Raw genomic sequence first — 18730 nt, forward strand, 5'->3', positions numbered from 1 at the left:
TCCCAATTAAATGATTAGTTAAATGCAAAAAATATTTATTAGGCACACTCAAATATGTCATTATTAGAAATGCATCTGTTGAAATGAATTGTAAAATAAGTTATTCGGATTTACAATACGTTTCATTAATCGTCGAGAAAACCGACTCCATTGTTTTAATTGCTTAATGGTCGTATGTTTCGTCTTCATACAACGAAGTGAAATGACATTTTTTTATTCTGATGAATTGCAATATGGAACCGTGAATGGTAATTTTGAATAACTTAAACGTATGAATCAACGTGTGTCTTAATTTTTCGTTTGCATCTAAAGAAAACGGTGGCTCATTTTTCGATAATCCCTCGGTCGAACGTTACTCTTTGCAGCAGTAAAGGCTGCAAAGACGCCTCTGATTTTTGAATTAGATTTGGAGTCACTGATAATTTTGAAATATATCAAAATTTTGCAGTTTACCAAAAATGTGATTTAATAGTCATGCACGGTTCATTAATAGACTTTCTATTTTATTAGAATAAAGCAGTGTGATTCAGCTTTTGTCATATAAGGCAATGAAAATGGTGCTTCTGAGCAAATGGCACCATACCCACACATTGTAGCCCACCATCTTGTGGAAGTTAAAACATTCCTATAACACAATTTATGCGTGGGCTACAACACCCATACGTTTAAGGAAAAGGGAAAATTGATTTGAAATAGCGTCAAGTTAGTTTTAATAGTTGGCAGGTCATGTTTTTATGAAGCCGAAAGAAATTTGTTAGGTTTAAATTTATGTTGCAAATGAAGCGCCGTTTTTATGTAACTCGTACGTGTAGGTAGTAAGTGCGCTGAACGAATAATATTTAAGTACCCCGCTATTTCTTCCAAAGCAAATGGCAGAGGGTGGGACGACGAGTACTAATAAAAAGCAAATAAAATGGAATAACCGTATAATAAACGTTTCATTGAAAGGGCACGAATGATCTATATGTACGCCTGTCTTCTAATACGTTTATGGCGTTTTATCTAATCGACTCTTTTAATAATTTACATATTCTGGTTTTATGGTTTGTTGGGGTATATAGGATGCCCCTTCTTTCTAACGTAGAAGAGAAATTGCGTTTTCTCAGCCGTGTAGCTGGGGGATCATGTCGTTTCCATGGTGATTTCATTGGCTGAGGCGAAGCCAAATTTGAAGCAAGAGAAAGGGGAGATGTGAGATGCGGAAAGCAGCGCTCCCCACGCCGGCCGAGCGCGACAACTGCCGAGGGACGGCGACGGTGACAAAGGCGCAGGGACAATGTGAAGTGAGATGAGATGGGAGAGAGAATTCGCATTTTTCTGTCCATATGTTCGTGAGCGCATGTGAAGTTTGGGGGGCGCGTAACTAAGGAATCTGTGACATTAAGAAAAATGGACATGGTTCATGGAGAAAGTGATATAAGTAAAACATGCCAACAAAAAATGCGTCGCACTTGATGAAAGAAAATCTCTCCGGAATTAATAACTATAAAGTAGATTTTAGATTTTTTTTATTGCTAATATGTCCGAATCGCAGTTCTGGGAAACTTTAAGGATCCCAAACATTATGGAAATAACAATGAATTTTTTGGCTTTATTTACACGAACCTGATTGGCTTTATTTACACACAATTATGCTGGCAGTCTGGTAAAACACAAGTATAAAAAGACTTACAACTTTGATGCTTCAAAAAAGTATACGGAGGCAAATGGAAAAGTGGCTGATAAAGTTATATCGCAACGAATTTGCCACTGATATATGTGTGCTTATTGACGTGCTGCCATTTGTTTTTTTCACATAAGAAACGATACATCAGTTAATCGAATATACCTTGAGTTGTTATGATTCAACAAGTTAGTGAGGTTTACCTTCCTCACTATCGTTTACAAAATCACTCAAACACAATCGTTGGACAAGATGTTAAGTGCATGGGTATATTTCGCAATGTGAATAAAGTACAAAATTTTTTAGAAAATTTTATTTGTCAAGTTCATATTTGATCAATTTTAAATGCCCCTTTTGTAACTGTATTCATGTGATGTATGTATGCTATTTAAAAGACCCTTAGCACAGTGAAACCTGCTTACTTGACCATCTCTGTAGTCAACTTCCCTCTGGTCACAGGATCCAGTTCTGCAAAAAGTGCTCTGCTAAAGAATATTAACATCTTACGGGGAAGTGCGACAACAATTCTGTGACCTATACATATAATCATAGCCATTGTTACATTCTGATTCAGATTTGTGGTAAGATTATATTGAATAGTGCTTTTGGTTCTCTGTAGGTTTCTTCCTTTAGAATCGTATTTTATCTACTTTATATTTGTGAAGTGTATGTGAGAAGCAATTTCAGAATATGTTACCTCTCGCCTTCTCAATGATGCAAACATATTTTCAAAACATTTATGTAATAACTGTTAAACACATACAGTGTACTGATATCCAGGTCTGGATATCATTGTTATTTTGGTTTGATGCCAGTACAATCAGTGCCACAAATACGGGAGAAAATAGGGTCAGATTCTGTTCTAATTGAATATTAATTAATGGTAATTAAAATGATACAACAATGCTTATAGTCAAGTATAGTCATATTAAGCCATCGATATTAAGGTATGATTGGAAAAAAAGATAGAAATATTTAAAATACTGTTTATAGTGGTATAGAGAATCAAACCATCAATACCATGTTTTGTAATGCAGGTGAAATATAAGTATTGATCCATCATGACCCTTATAATAACAAAAACAATTGACCACTGATAAAATACAGCCAATAGTTAGCAATCTTTTTTCAGGGAGGTCTTCAATTGGCCAGGACACATCATTATTTCCATTTGATGCACAGAAGCCAGTGACATCATCAGCAGGGTGAGGTGTGCATGTAAACATTGCTGACGCTGTGGGGTATCAGTCAGCGGCCCCCTTGAAGCACTCACACTCCCACTCCTCAGATGGCAAGCAACCTCTCTGGTCTTTTGTTTGACATGAGGCCCTGAGTGTGACTTGATCATGTGACTTTTGTTGGAGAAATAGGCTATATGAGCCTGTATGTGTTTGCATTGCAAATCTGCCAGGGCCTAGACAAGGTAAATGAATAAGCAGAAAACTACAGGATGACATTTGGCCAGGTAGATGCTTTTTGCATTCTTGATATTATTCCAGATAAGAAAAGAAGTGAAATATTGTAACGGTATTTCAAGGAGCAGGATTTCAAATGGGCAAATAAGTGCTGCTGTCTGTATTTAAAACACACACTTGCAGTATTGAAACTCTATCACCAAGCTAAGGCTGTAAAAGTAAAACACAATGTTGACTAATCCACTCACATGCAGAGCTGACACCTGTTCATGCTGAACCTAAAAGCTGAGAAATGATGGATGCTGTGCTTTGTCCGACTGGTCCGCATGGTCACAGCGGACTCACTGCTGGAGCTCAGCAGAATTATCATGAAGACAGTATGGAAAGGGGTTGCTTGAGAGAGATTCCATTAGTTTTGTGCCTTTGCTGAGGCAAGAGGCCCAAGCACAGGAAAGTCCAAAATCAGGAACAGCTTGTAAATCTGTTACAGTACATGTGGCAAGTGTTTTCAGGTTTATTGGTTATACTGTACATTTATTCGTGTGACTGTCCTTGTGGTGGAAAAGGCTACCACCAATGTTCTAGTCTAAAACTTCCTTTTAGCAGAGGCAATCTATCTATTCCCTATTTGCATGAAATCAAATGTTGGTAGACGTTACGCCTGGGAGATATGTGCTATAGTTTGCTGACTGTGGGCTAAAAAACAACATGGGGATTATGTTGAGCAAACGGCCCCAGGAGACTATCAATGGCAATATTCAAAGAGCCATTTGAATGGATGGTCATTATAAGACTGCTTGACCCAAAAAGCACTTTTATGACAACAGCAGCACCAAAACAAGGCCCAGCAATGCACCATTGTAGACCTTGATGAAAATTACCATGTGCCTGACTGTGAAGTTGATTCAGTCTAATTTAAAGTGATTACTCTCAGAGATTATTCAGCATGACTTGTGATTTATTTAAAAAGTCAGGTTGTTAGCCCTTAATTTACAAAGCAAATCATTTTATGAATATTTATAGATTATCCAGAATAGTTCTGCCAGTTGCTGTCTTATTTTGACTGTTGTGAAAAGACGTTTGGATTTTAGTTTCTGTTAAGTTTTCATGATCGAGAGACCTTCCGGGCTTCGTGTAATTACTGCTGTTGCTAACCCGCCCATATTCAGAATTTGCCTCAGGATTTGGATCCATTAGATAATGGAGATTGTGGAGGACTAAATGTTATTCTGAACAATGTGCAACCTAACTACCCACACTGTCACGATAAGAGATACTTGAGACTATTTGACTTGTTATTAAGGCATCTTTAATTCCAGTGAAATGGAGTGGTATATTGCATTTGCCTATTTGGCAATTGAGACGTACAATTGAGGAAGGAGGGTCACCCAGTCCCTGGAGCAATTGGGCTTAAGGGCCCTGCTCAAGGGCCCAATGGTGACATCACTCTGCCGACCACAGCATTTGAAATGGCAATCTTCTGAACATGGGTACAGCACCCTCGCCCACAGAGCCACACACCGCCCTTAACTGCTATTTCCTCAAGGTATTTTTTTCAACAAGCCTCCCTCTGTTCTCAAACGAACCAACAGGAATATTATGAAGGCGACTGACCACCAAGTAACCGTCCTTCCATTATACTGTAGCCCTGTGCCAAATTACCTATATGGATAAACTGAGTCAGCCAGGAATCGCATAACTGTGGGAGCATAACCAGTAGAAAAGGAGCTAGGCAGGCTGGAATGTGGATGTCAGATACAGTATAAGCGTCATAGCAAGGTGTCTGCCTGTGAGCAGCAAGGCAGCCATTTGATACCTGAGTTTCATATCCCCATGTGTCAGAGATTTTGGCGTAGCTTGTGAGTTCACCCTTTGGCTTTTCAACCAGTCCGTTTGTAACTGAACCAACCAGTCTGAGACAGCGGTGTGCTATGTTAAAACAGTCCGGCGCTGAGGTGAAAAGGGATTACTATATATTTTCAATACCCCTCTCGCTGTGACCCACACATAAGTATAATTCTGCCGATCCACTTTCTCTCCATTGCTTCCCTTTTATATTCATGAGGTAGGGTCAAAGGTCGTGGGGATATTTTCACTTTTTTTTTTGCTTTATCCAGCGCCGGAATGCATTGCTTGGATTACAGTTGCCCCGCTGCATGCGGGATCAGAGAAAAACATAGTAGCTAAGGCAGGATTTGAAAGGCTTTAACAGAAGCAGCAGGGAGCTCAGCACTTGGGATGAATGGCACAGGACCCTCTTCAAAGCTCATGCCCCTCCCCACCTCTAGCTGGCATGGGAACCCGATGGTGACCATTGTCAGAAGCTTCCCAGCAGGCACACACGTGTGCTCCTACGCGAGGCCAACCTGTGCTGCCTAAGTGCATTGTGTTCGCTGTGAACCATAGGGAAGTGAATAGCAAGCAGCACAAACAATGGGGAAATCGGATATTCCTCTATATGAGTCCCCTGTTTTTTATTTATTTTTTGTCCTTGTGCGATTGAGAGGAGCTGCTTCCTTTTTCTACCGTAATTGCTGGTCTCCAGTCCACTTTACAGATCAGACTCTCTGTTTTGTTCTGGTCGCTTTGTCTCTTCCCCCTGCACTGCACCCCTCCAGCTCTGGGGCACTGGGGAATATCTCCGTCTGCTGTTTTTTTTTCCCTTTTCTGGGTGGGGGATGGGGTTGGGGTGACAGGACAGTGGGGAGGGGGGGGGGGTGGAATCTTGGCTAACACAGATGTGGGCTCAGCACATACCCATAATCCAGCCCATTTCCGGCTTTGTCCCACCAAAGATGTGTGGCGAGGTTCTCCTAGCCCATTGTCACCATAGTCTTTGACTGGGAGTGGGGGAGGGGTGCTCTTAGCCTCAGAGGTTTGTGTACCACATGCAGCCAAGTAGATTCTCATTGCCTGGGGGGTGCAGGTGAGTCTGTCTCTGCAGTGGGGGCGGGGGGGGGGGGGTTGATCTCAGTGGTGAACATACAAGGACCCTGTTTTAGGACCTGTCATCCAGCGGGGGCACCGCCTACACCCATCCAAACACCACCAGGCACCAGCATCTGTCCATGACACAGAATCCAAGAGCATCCAAAAATGCTTTTTTCGGGCAGAATGAATTTCAAGTCACCAGATTCCTGTATCCCACATGAAGGGGATGTGAGGGACTGCTGCTGGTGCGTCCAGTTCAAATCTGTGAATGCAAATTTATTTTTGAAAGATGCAAGTTGTGCATGGATTCAGCCCGGTGGCGTGATCAGATATGTCAGCCACCGAAAGGCGTGCTGGAGCAATAAGGTCCCAAGGTGCGAAAAACAAAACAGAAATCTTACGCTTAAAGACACAATCCGCCTCTGCTAGATGCCCTTTCGCTTCATGAGTCTGGCTCATTGACATCATAGCTGGAAGTGGCTGGTAAGTGCACGTGCATGTATGTTTATGCACATGCGTGGGTGTGTCTGTCACAGCTGGGAGTGATCTGGCCCGGGTTCCGGAACCTGTCCTCTGAGGTGCGGCTCAATATGGCTAAAATCGACGCTCCTACCATTTGCCAGATGCTTTCAAACATAGAAGTGCGTACTGCACCTTCAAGAACATTAAACAAATCACAGATATAAGATACCTAAAATGCCTGATCAAAAACAAATAGTAGTACAGTTTTTAATAAAAACAGCCAATGATAATAATAACTGGGACACTTAGCCCAGCCATTCACATTGTGTTCAAAATAGGCAGTCAAGGGAAATCTTTAAAGCTATTTATCTGCATAGTAAGTATATATTTGCTCAGACAGAAAATGCAATTTAACATTAGAACATGTGCTTAACAGTGACACAATAAAACCAAGAATTTCTCCTATAAACCAAAAAGTTAGGCTGCTAATGTTGTGTTGGGTGGCTAGAAGAACGCCGTTCCGCTTCAGGGGCACCTCAGCCATTCCATGTATCTGTTAAAATTCACCACCAGCTCGATTAACTTAGTTAAATAACTCGGTGAGGTTTTGAATAGCCAAATATGGTGTGCTAGTGAACGAAAAAAAATACAGAGCTGTGTTGGATGGTTGCTGCAAGTACTGGGCTGGGAAACTTTTTAAATGGTTAGACTGACACGCTTTGATATAGTATCATGTGTCATAGTATTATGGTTTTACACCAACATGAAGATCATTTACCATCATTTTCTTTGACTGCCTAAATCTTTTGCACTGTATGGTATGTAGACAAAGGGTAGAGTTACAGTTAGGGCTACACAAATAGGGAAACTTTTCGTGCAGCATTGTGCAGCTACGTTGACATGTTGCAACTAAAAATACAATATCACATAAAGCATGCAAACATATAAACAGAGTGCTGTTTAATTAACAGAGGAGAGGTCAGGCAAATCCAGGGTTTTTGGGCTAAAGTTGGCATTGGTGCTGGGCCAAAGCCGGACTGTTTGCTGGTGGTCTAGGCCCTCGGAAGAGGAACGGTTGACGGAGAGCCGCTCCATGAGACAGACCGTTGCTCGTGCTCCATGTTGACAGGGATTTTGTCTGTGGAGATGGCTGCCTCAGCAGCGGGATGGCCGCAGGCCGACAGACGCGGGCCTTTCGCGGTGTCATCGCTTTGGCCCGGGTTCCGGGCTTGCGCGGGAACAGCCCCAGCATCGGCCCAAGTCGGGCCGGGGGGGGGCGGCCATCGCCAGGGTCGTCCAAAAGAAACACCCACAATATGTAAATCGCCACAGTTGCGTGGAATCGTGAACCATTTCATTATGCGGAAGATCCTGCTTTCAATTTTAATTGAAAACTACTAATTCCCTTTCAGTGATTTAATGTCAGTTCACCTTGTACAGCTTACAGAGAAACATGGTCCAGCATGATACTGTTTTCAGTACATAAGGGTGAAAAACAGGGGTAGCTTTAGTAAAAAATAATACAATGCAGAGGTGACACAAATACGAGAGTACGTCAGCGGCTGGTTTTGGGAACGTGGGCAGGAATTCCAGTACCAGAGGTGGCTAACATGAAGTGACTGTAAAGGCGCATAAAGGCCATAAAGACATTGCCTGATACCAAAGGTCATGTTCCCAGAATTCAGTCAGCTTTTTGGAGGTGTCAGAACAAGATGTAACTCAGCCTCAGTGACCATATTCCCCGCAAGCCTTTGGAGGCTTTCTGCCTATTGGGCTGAATCTCCACAACGTGGATTCGGTTCCGTGGGCGGATGCCAGCATGGCTGTGCTCCGTGTTCACAGGCCCGTGTCCGGCCTCAGGCTCTCTGGCTGGGACTCCGACACTCAGGCTCTGATATGTCCACACACACTCTCTCTCCTGCCCTTATCGTAACGCTGCACCACCTGTTTATGTGAGTTCAGTGGTCGCCCTCGCTAGTCCATCGCAGCAGTGAAGATGGCGTCAAAATGAAGGGCATATCTGTCACCGCGTTACATTGCTTTGCCACCATGCGGTGCCTGTGCGATTGCAGACAGTGCTGCACATCCGGAATGATGCTCAGTTTGCCGTGAGGCTGTAATAGCCTTGGCAGTCAGTGAGGAGACTGGCATTGCTAAAAGGTGCTCAAACAAGCAGGTAGCTGGACGCCATCTTGCTGGATTAGAGATGCTGAAATACAGTTAAGTATTTTGTTGTGTGTTATTTCAGTTGAGCATTTCTAAAAGGCTTGAATATATGTTCCAGAGGAAGCACACGCTGTCAGGATAGAATGGTAGCTGTCTCCTTATCTCTGCCAGCTGCCACACTGGGGTATCGAATATGGATAAGTGACAGGCTTTTATTTATGGAACCGTTTGGAGCTCCTGACAGATTCCCTGCATCAGGGCTTATATCCCGTGTCCTCCACCTCGCTTCCCACATTGGTGATTGACACGACCCCTGATCCCCTGCCCCCCACTCACTGTGCCTTTTGCTGAGTATTTAATGAGATCAGTACATCGCTTTGCTCAGCATTAACTGTGGCTCTTGCAAGGTCCACGGTCCCCCTTCAAAGCTGGCAGATCAAACGCTGTCCTTTCCCAGTTAGATTTTTTTTAACCCGAAGTGGGCTTGGTGTTTATGAGCCTCTGCAGATGTGCGCTAGTGCCACTTGTAGTGCCGTACCTGCGGGCAGCAGTGAGGCATTAATGCAGCCTGCATTTCCTGCACCAGCCCGCTATTCACTTATTAACGGCAAACACATGTGAAGGACCATTGACCTCAGACCCCCGTAAATAGACCTGCTGGTCTTGTGGGAGTGAATGTAGGATTTGGGTCTTGAATTCGCAGCCACTGGGATCATGGATGGAGTTCCGGCTCTGGTATTCCTCTCCCTTCCACCCACTGTCGCTCTCCAAACCCGAGGCCTCCTCCTCTGCATTTTCGACATCAGGGAGGCGTCTAGATAGTCCTTTCCCTCCGCTACAGGCCAGCTTCATGTCATTTCGATCGACTTTTGTTTTGCATTTTTGTCTTCTACCAGTGGTAGTATCCATTCCCGTAAAGATATCTACAGACAAGGAGAGCATTGTTTTCTCAAGGCTGCTGCAGCTGCTTCAATAGCAACAGTGGATATTTGGGAAAGCATAGATGGAGGAGGGCTTGAGGACTTGGTTCTGTGAAGCCCAAACGATGACATGCGGCAGACAGGCGCACAGGGGGCGACAAACAGTGAGCTGGCTGCAGAGGCTTGGCTACCTATTACCTGAAGATAACACGTTAATAGACAAGTTGAGCCGAATTTGAGCCTCCATCTTTGCAGAGCTGAGCCTTTGGCCCCACAGTTCAGATATCATCCCAGGATCATCCATGCAATGGGGCTGTCATGTTTGAATCCATGCCTGGCATCAGAGATGGTAATGAGGGTATGCCCAGTTTCAGGTATCCACCAAGCAATCTTGTACCTCTTACCTCTTGTAATTCATTGCATTAAATATTTCTAAGGCTAAAATGTTTTACCTGCCCCAGAAGACCTAAACCGACAGCATGAAAGCCCCAGCTGACGTCTATAGCTGATTTTACTTCTCACTGTGAAGTTGAAAAGGAAAAGTGGATCAGCATATGTATCCAGACCTGAATGCAAATAAACTTCTCTGTTTGTACTCCCCCTGTGTAGAAATAGCCCAAAAACCGCAAAGTAGAGATATACTAGGGGTGATTCATGCCTCTTGTGTGAAATTGTTTTCTTTTCAATTTCAGGAAGTATAAATGATTTTTGTTGTTGTTGTTGTTGCTATTGTTTTATCTGCGGTTGCTGTGAAGCCCCCCCTCTATAGGGAGACATACTCAGGTGACAACATAAAATCATTAGTTTCCATTTAAGCCCCTTTCCATAATAGCTTTTCTTTAGCCATCTTTATGCAGTTCTCCTAAAGATAGAACTGTTTGTGTCAGTTTGTAGAATGATATCGTGAACTCCGCTGGAGCGAGGTCTACATGACAGTGTGTCCCAACAGCAGACGAGCTTGAAGAGATGAGCTCTCCAGCTTTCCATTTTCGTTTATTCGCTTAAAACAAAAAACAAAAAAGAAAAAAAACAAGAGCCTTGTGTGACATGACGCGCAAGCCGCACGGGGGTAAGGTTTTCTATTTGGCATCACTTGTGAAATTTTTATGAGGTCCCAAACAGTACAATGCAACAATGGAACTTAATGTAAAAAAAACTGTGATTCCTGTCTCTTAACAAAAGCATAACGGCTAAAAATCAGGAATGTCCCTCACCGCTGACACCGCTGTGCTGTAGCTGTGTTTTGATACATTCATTTAATCTTAGTCTGCATATGCAGTACTAAATATGCCTCATTTCCAGGTGACTATTCAGAATGGGAGGCCTGAGAAAAGGGAGGACTCTTTCTCCAAATGTGGCCTTCAGGCGGCCTGGTTTTTTGATACTTAACATGCCAGAAGACTCTGCTAAGTGAAGGAGACTCGCCGCAGATAAGAATAAGGCGCATTAATGAAAAGGTATTCCCAGTGATCTCCTCCTTGCGTGAAAGGTGTAATATAGAGATAGTGTGTTTGATCATATTTTCCATCCATCTTCCAATGTCCTGTCCTGGTCAGGATCATGAGGTACCTCGAGTCGGTCCCAGGCAGCACAGGGCACAAAGCTGGGGTTCACCCTGGATAGCATGCCATCCTACTTAACAATGAAACCTTTCTTATACCACTGATGCAAAAATTGTGGGTCAGCTTAGCTCCCGCAACAACTGGCCCCTCGAGGAATGAGGCACGGTGAGGGGGTCCTTGCTGCTCTCTGCCCACATCTGCATGACTGCACGGAGGCCACTGAGGTCCGTCAAGCCCCTAAGGTGAACTCAACAGGCGATCCTTAGTCTTGTGAAGCCAAACCTTCTCAGCAAAGGCAGTGTCACTGTGTGTTCCAGTTATTTCCCATGAAAAAAATCTGTTCAGGTCGGCATGTTTTTTTTCCAGCTGTCATGGTTTAATTAAAAAAAGCCTCCTTGCAGCACTTTGTGATCCTTTTTAATCTGGTCTCCTAATTCCCCTGACCATTAAACCTGTGGTTCATGTTGTGGTGTTAAATCCAATAATCCTCCAGAGGAATACAGTCTTACATTGTGCATCCCCTCCATCAGCCAGTCTGTGCCAGTGACCCTTGGTTGGGGGGGGGGGCGGGTGGGCTTGGACTTTTCCTCAGCTTGACTGGCACCTCCAGAGTGCTTTTGGGGAGTGGGGGGGGGAGGTGGCAGTGGATGGTATAGGCGGAGTTTCCCAATTGGTGGTCGTGCTGTGACTGTGCTTGTGTTTGGTGAGGATCTAGGAGATTACGGCTGGCTTGTTTAGCTGGTGCTTGCCAGACTGGCAGGCTCCCTGCCTCAGCTGTTTCTGGTTGAAGAGATCCGCTCGGGTGGCGATGAGAGGAGAGCAGGGGGAGCAGAGGCATTCTGGCAGACTGTCAGCTGGAACCGAGAGCGTCTCCACAAGACCACCTCTGAGCACCTGTTGTTTTGATAAGAGCCCTGGTTGTTTAAGTAGCCACTCCCCTACCCCAAGTGCTCCGCCCACTTGCCTAACGTCAACAACAGCAGCAAAACCATATCCGGTCGCTAGTATAAGAATAGCATGCTTGAATGATGAAGCGGAGCTCTTTCACTTCTCAGTAACAAATGGTGAGGCATTTTAAGGCCCTTCTACGAACCATGATATCTCAAACATTGAAATATCACGTATCCTGTATTGTTGTCAAGCAATTCTTAGGTTGCAAATGGGTGCAATATTACCGGGGTCGTCTCGGCATGGAGGTCCACATGCTTTTAATCTCCATTAACCTGCAGTTAAACTCCAGTCTGCAATCTGTGTTGACATTTTAGATCCAGCCCATAACCACCACCTTTTAAATGCGTTAAGGTCACCAGATTGATGTGTCGCAGAAAAGTCAAAGTCGGCTACGAATATCGAATATCAAAAGAAGCACGGATGCCATCGCCACACTGTGAATTACAGTCTGTCAGCGAAAAGGTAAGTAAGGTCAGTGGTCGGCCTGTGGCAGGGGGGCATTCAGTCTCAGGTCCTAGGCGTCTGGTTACAGGATCCTTGTGAGTGTTTATGGTTAAGCCAATCTGTTTACACCCTGCATATCCAACACAGTCTGACTGTAAAAGAGAATCTGCTGTAAATGGCTGAGCACGTCGGCGTGTGAGCGCGTGTGCGTTTTTCTAATACATCATGAGCTTACCAGTCAGTTTTGTTTCCATGGCAACCACATGCGACCCAAACGGAATGCCGTGCGGCTCTGTCTCGCGTCAGGTTCGAACGCAGTGGCAGCAAATGCAGGCTGTTGCTTTTTTCTTAATGGTGTTTCGTCGGCGAGGCAGCACGACGAGGTGTGTCTCTGCGCTTGGCCCGGAATGCGAAATGACCTTGTGCAAACCGCATGGGATCGATGGATGGCCAGAAACTTTCACTTTCACTGTAATGACCCCAACATCCCGCAACGCTGTGAACCCCTAATCCTTTTAAATCAGTTTTTAGATCAGGGCAAACTGCTTTAATTGAATAAATAGAGGAAATCCACCGCTGGGGTGATGCTAATTGATTCATCCAAGACACCAACAAGAAAGCTGTGAAACTGTGTAATTAAACACATTACTGCATTTTATGAATGCCCACTGCGTGCTTGATGGGCTGGGCACCATGATACCGTAAGCTTCACTTCCATAAAAGCTTTAGAGAGCAAAGTTAATGGAGGCAAATAGTGAAGGAGGAGAAAGATCATGCACCCCTTTCCAGCTGCTTAAGCTAGGTGGAGTGCCTGCAACGGGGCCTCTTTCAAAATCAATACATAAATCAAGTAAATCCCAATGGGCAAATGTTCTGCACAATGTAATAAAAACCTGTTATTTGGACCGTTTTTCAGGTCCCCACAAAGATCTGTGAATGCAATCAAAAAATTTAAAATGCCACAAGTTTTGTATTTTGTTTAGTTACTTATGGTTAAGGTTAAGGCTGGGTAGGGGTTAAGGTTGTCATGTTGGGATTAGAGATTTCCCCATAGAAATGAATGGAGAGTCCCCACAAAGATAATTACAAACGTGTGCGTGTGTGTGTGTGTGTGTGTGTGTGTGCAGGTAATAGAGAGAAAAGAAAGTGGGAGGAAAGGAATGGTCGAAGGAGAGGAAGATTGAGATGGAGCTTAATTTTGTTCTCAGTGTACAAATCTAAGGGGGCAAAGATGATTATTTACAAATGAAAATTCACCCCATCCAAAATTCATTAAAAATATCTCACGTCTGAACTGAGGATTTGTTTGACATTGTTCGTTGGCTGCCACATGGAATACCATAACCTAAGGCACGCTAGGTAACAAAGCGGATTATGTTACACTTTATTAGTAACATTTTATTTCCTGTTGCATGTGATATGTTATGTCTGTTGCAAACACCTGGTAAACTGGTCATGCCACTAATGCCTCCTGTATTACCAGAATGGACAGTGGTAGCGTTTTCTGCTAGGCTACACTGCGTTCTTTTGATTGACTGACCGTAATCCATGCTTACTGCTCGCACAGAGGAGGTCCACAGGAGCTTCTCCTCGCTCGGCAGCATGCTTTCTGGTTTTAGTCACATGTGCACGCGTGTATTTTGGGCCAATGTTACATAAGACAGAAAGAGAAGGCAGAAGAGGGCCTGAAAGCTGGTGGCATCGGGAGGCTTTCGTCGGATTTTCCGTTGTCGCAGATAGATTAGCACGGCACCGCAGAGCTGAGTATCCAGCTTATTCCACACTAGAGTTTATGGGTCAAGAGCTTGGAGAGCTTCTCTTTTGCTCATTTAACATCTGTTTCTGTCTGGCAGGCCAAGCACCTCTTTATTCTGTACAATATCCTGTCTGCTGAAAAGCTTTACAGTCTGTTTGAGGACATGGCATTCACAGTGTTTATACTTCCAGGGAGTGGCTGATAGAGGGACAATGAATATGCACGGTTTTGGCAAGAAGGCTGCTCTTTGCATGCTCGACTCTTCAGCGGTTCTTGCCATCACTATACGGCCTTTTGTGGTCATTCATTATCAGAATCCGGGCTGCTGGTTCAGCCAATTACCTTAAAAGAGTAACTCTGCTCTCTTCCCCTACAATAATCACAATGCAAGTAAGCAACCAAACATGTTCAAATCAAACCAAAAAGCTACATTTTGTTTTCTGGGTTGATCAATGTAGTTGCCAGAAAAGTGAGGAGCGCTTTCGTGACAAATTGTGAAATTTAAGTTGAAGCTCATGTCACCTTGTTTACGCTGATGCGATCGCAATTGTGTCACAGTATCTTATGCCTGGCATGAATTGCGTACCTCAAGTTTTAGTAGCATGAATCATAGTGTGAATGCTTGGGAAAATATGAGCAGTGTAATTGCGTAATTCCACTCATTCCATTCATTTCGCCCATGGCCAAGAAGGCTGATTAAGTCTTAACCTGTCGTTGCTCAGTCACCCCTGAGCCAGCTGGTGGAGCTTAATATTTGGCTGTATTCTTGTCATTTATTTCAGCATCATCACAGCTGGGTTTACTATACATCTCTGAACAGACGTCTCAGCCAAACACCACAGCCTGCTACTCGTTGCTCGGCAAAACATAAAGCCCATCGTGATTCACTACCGATACAGACATATTGTTCTCTGCTTGTATATTCAACCAAATGGATTATGTTGAGCAATACTGCCATTTTGATGTGTTTTCAATCCTGTTTTCAATCCTTTAACTTGTCCTTATTTGGCATCCATGCTATAATAGAATGTGAGATACTCATTTCTGTCACATCCATTGTACTCAGAGATATCCAGCTTTGCAACACTCATTTTGAGGCACCTTGAAGGGCTCACTGAACCTCAAGAGACACATCTAATCGTGCAAAGTGTCCTTTAATGGATTCCGTAAATGGCTTCGGGGTGAGGGCTGGTTTGAGCTGATCGGTAGCTGGATGCTTTTCGATATTCCAAACAGTTACATTAAAATAAACATGTTGGGATGGAGCACTTCTACGCATGAGTATGGCTATCACGCACTTAAAATTATGAATTGACATAAATCCAAACATTATAATATACAGGAGATGAGAGTCAAACACAAAATTCCAAAAAAACTGAGTAAGGGCTGGAATTCAAGTGACTCAAGCATGGAGATAACCCAGGAAAATCTTTGGGCCAACCCTGTACTTCCTCACAGAAAGCCTGTGGACGGCATAAATAATGAATACAAGGCCCTCTGAAGATTAAACATAGTTTCAAACCATGCACGGCCACGGAGAACATAAATTATAGTTCATACAAAATGAAAAGAATTCCCGGTGATTAGCCTTTTATCTTTGGAAGATTGCTTTAGGTTTTCTCAACTAAAAGGTAGTGAAAGACAGATAGCAGGAGGCAGCCTGAGAGATTCACATTGCACCAATCAGACAAAGCACATTTCCTCATCTTACCACATAGTAAAAACATCTATTGTTGGTTGTAAAGCCTTGTAGAGGATATTGCTAACCCAGATTGACTGACTTGACCTTCTTGTTTTCACTGAAGCATTTTGGAAAGCCTGAGCTGACCCACCATGGAAAGCTCATGTATTCTCCAGCTGTAGAAAGTCTCCTGCCCCAAGGCGGGGCTACATAACGGTTTTATAGTAAGATGTAATGATAGTTAATGGTTTAGTAATTTGAAGTGGTTAGCGCTCCAGGCTACAAAGCTACCCCAATATGTCCATGTTATCTAAACTTGTGTAGAATTTCCCTGTATCAGAAGTTTAGGTGATGTAAGCAGATATTGCTTGAATTTTTTGATTTCCGTTAAGGGTTCCGCTAGCTTCCATTGAGTGTATTACAAAGGGCATGGACTTGGTAAAAGGCTGGAAGTGTGCAGAAACGAGATGGTCTATTACGTTATTTTCACCAAGTGGACTACATAAGCTAAACTAATCTTTAGCTGTTGTGCATTTTTCTTCATTCCGGGTCCTGAAATATGGCTGAGCTGACATGGCATAAAGTGAAGTGTTCATGTAGACCTACAATTCAATACTGCGACTGCATGGGACATGTGTGCAGCCCATAGTTAGCTTACAGGTGGCTGGAGTACTAACATGACAGGAATTTGATGAGGAAGCGACTTTCTGAGCCCCTACTGGTCAATTTAAGGGGATGATTTGATGTGATGTAATCCGGTCTTGACGCTCACAAGAATGTCTTGCATGACTGATGTACTGTTTCATCACATCAATCAAATTCTTCTTCGTCATAAATACACTACACAGAGGAATCTTCTTCAAAGGGCCTGGCCAGCATCCAGATTCAGTGTAACCTGCCAAAAACACGTGAGCAATTCATTTTGTAAAGCCATTGTTGAGGGTAAAGATAACCTTTAGAATATGGCGTTGTCATGCAAACAGTTGTCTTGTACCTACACATTAATGAGCTAAGGATGAAATGTCAACCTTTTTATTCAAGTTGTCTGCTTATATTGCTTTGTCAATACAGGGTTCCACTGTGGGAAAAGGTTTTTAATGAGGCCCATGTGTTGAATATCAGCACATCCAGAAAATATTCATAGTCCTGAAGAACCAAGTTATTAAATTCTTATCCTTAGATGAACCTCTCTTCTTAAAGGTTTATACCACACCTGCATGGTATTCTCAGTGTCCATTGGCTCTATTCCACATGCACTACAGGAGTTTAGGTCATCATAAGTTTTCATGCTCAAATTCCGTGACCAATGCTGTAAACTGGCATATATTGTCCTTTGTCAACTGTTATATACATGCTGTCACAAATGAATTATTGGTGTATAAGGTACCAATTAAATCATTATTGTTGGAAATGTTATCTACGGCTGGTAATTTATTGGTATTTCTTGTTTGAGTACTATGCTGAGTGTGTTACATCAAGTTTAAGCTGGTGGATTTCATTTTAGTGTCTTCCAGCTGGTGGCACATTAATGGTGATGTCATTATTTTGATTTGCATCTTTCTGTTAACCAATACCAAGGCATGCAAATAAAAGCAGACCTTCCCACTCATGGGTGTGTGCAAACCATCAAGCAAAATGAGTTTTTGCATGGGGAAATGGGAGTGAACCGTCTTAGGTTCCTGTGTCCATTTGATATTTTGACAATCCTTCTCCGCAGCCGAGGAGGCTTTCAGCTTGTTGGAATGGTGCCGCGTTGTAACATCAGATAGCATCAGAATTCTGAAGCGAGTCACGTCACACAGGGACTGGAGGATGGAGAAGCGACTTAATTTGGGTATGGGAGGGGAGATGGGTTTAACAAAAACAGCAGAGAGGAACGTAAACAAAACACGAGTATTTTGGCATCAGAAAAATCAAGAAAACAAAACAGGCATTGTGTCATGGAAAGGACTCAGATGTGATGCTGGATCAGGTATCTGGGTTTAAGAGGTTTTCTGGGGGTCAGGAGAAAAACAGGATTGGGTCTTGGGAAGGATCGTGAGGCGCAGGTGAGGTAACGGGATGGGCCCGTCACCTGCCTTCGCCCTGCCCCAGGGCATCCATCCATTAAAATATTTGCCACTTGTATGAATTGCAAAAGATGGCTTTAAGGAAATACTATTGACACACACGAGCATTTATACTTCTGCCAGGGTGTTATCTGATAGCCGGGCTCAATGCAGGGAGGCACACTTAAAAACAGGGTTAAGCGAAAAGTTTACAGGCAAAATCCACAGTTGTTTCCCAAGACTTTATGTACAGTGCAGAAATTCATCCTGTGCCTCCCAAGCCTCAGGGATTCTGAAGTCATTAGCTAGCTCTCTGTGGCCTCTTTGTCCCTTCCATACCCATGCTGCCTGGAATGCGGGCAAGTCTCCGAACAGTCACAGGCGCACATACACATCGGTCCCTGCCGTCTATTGTCGAGCCAATTTGAAAGGTCCTTGAAGGGTCCCAAATCAAGCCTTCCCTGGCCTTCTACATCTGTGTCTGACAGCCAACTAATCGCTTCGGTTGAGTTTGCGGTCGAGAGAATTGACAATGGTATGGACCTGCGTCACTTTGCAATCATGGAAGAATGGTTGGACTAGAAGCAGATTTGAAACAGTATATTGTGGAAAACGAGGAATATAAATGGAAAGTCTGCTCAACAGACAGTGCTGCACCACAAATAGAATAGGACCATTGTGTATCTATGGATTGACATACTAAACTGTGTCCATCCCACTGCAACTGCATG

General features: G+C 43.6%; 1 long non-coding RNA gene across 3 annotated transcripts in view; it reads left to right on the top strand.

Moving 5' to 3' along the window:
* Window positions 1–18730, top strand: part of LOC111842992 (uncharacterized) — a 124034-nt gene that overhangs the window by 5612 nt on the left and 99692 nt on the right. The window lies entirely within an intron of this gene.

This window comes from Paramormyrops kingsleyae, chromosome 19 (assembly GCF_048594095.1).
Source record: "Paramormyrops kingsleyae isolate MSU_618 chromosome 19, PKINGS_0.4, whole genome shotgun sequence".
In the NCBI taxonomy this organism is placed as follows: Eukaryota; Metazoa; Chordata; class Actinopteri; order Osteoglossiformes; family Mormyridae; genus Paramormyrops; species Paramormyrops kingsleyae.